The sequence below is a fragment of the Arachis ipaensis genome, chromosome B06, assembly GCF_000816755.2.
Source record: "Arachis ipaensis cultivar K30076 chromosome B06, Araip1.1, whole genome shotgun sequence".
NCBI lineage: Eukaryota > Viridiplantae > Streptophyta > Magnoliopsida > Fabales > Fabaceae > Arachis > Arachis ipaensis.
In genome coordinates this window covers 120,010,511-120,011,517 of record NC_029790.2, presented here as the reverse complement: position 1 = coordinate 120,011,517, position 1,007 = coordinate 120,010,511, and the positions used below count along the sequence as shown (strand labels likewise).

At 26.9% G+C, this 1,007-nt stretch overlaps 1 non-coding gene across 1 annotated transcript; it reads left to right on the top strand.

Annotated features, from left to right (window-relative positions):
• On the top strand, window positions 425–506 carry TRNAS-UGA. Its single transcript has one exon. It is a non-coding gene; the product is annotated as a tRNA-Ser (tRNA).

The following is a 1,007-nucleotide window of genomic DNA, read 5'->3' as shown; positions in this document are numbered from 1 at the left end:
TTTTTCATTTTTGTTTTTTATTTAGGAATATTCTCATTTTCAATGTGATGCTTTTAGACCTATGATCTTATAATTGCACCTTTTATTGCAATAAAGCATATCTGAGGATAAAAAACAAAAATTTTTTTTATTAATATTTGACTTATCTTAAATTTTAAATACTACATTTCTAATGGTATAAAAATAAATTAATGGTATAAAAATAAATTATTGACTAAATATTTACTAATATTGATAGAAATTATTAGCCCTCACGTTTTTCATAATAAACAAATTACCAACTTTCTTTATGATGACGGGATGGTTCATCTTATTTAACCGCGTCAAATAACGTTACATCCAGTATGCTTAGAATTCAAAGTGATGTTTGGTTACATCATTACAGTTTCATCATATATATAAAAAGCAGGACCTTTTCAGCATCGTCGATATGTCCGAGTGGTTAAGGAGACAGACTTGAAATCTGTTGGGCTTCGCCCGCGCAGGTTCGAACCCTGCTGTCGACGATTTTGTTTTAAATCAGTGGGAGATTTTATGAGAATTGAGTCAAAGTGACAGAAGAATACTTATTGACAAATTGCTTTCTAATCAAATTCAATTGTTTTAAATCAGTGGGAGATTTTATGAGAATTGAGTCAAAGTGACAGAAGAATACTTATTGACAAATTGCTTTCTAATCAAATTCAATTATAGAGATGGAGATTGTTAGATAGATTATAGTCAAATAATTTGCATACAAAAAATAATCCAGCACTCTCCCAAACATTATTGAAAAAAAAATACATTTTTTATTCATCTCTAACCGTCAATATTTAATAAAAAAGTTAAAAATATAATAGAACACAAAAAACTTAGTGAAATATAATAAAATTTCACTATACAAGTGTTTATACAAACGATTTCCATAAATTAATCCAAAATTTTCACCCATTTTTATACTTTTATAATCATTTACCTCCTAAATGAATGGTTAAGATTTAATCTAATTAACGATTTAGATCGAATTA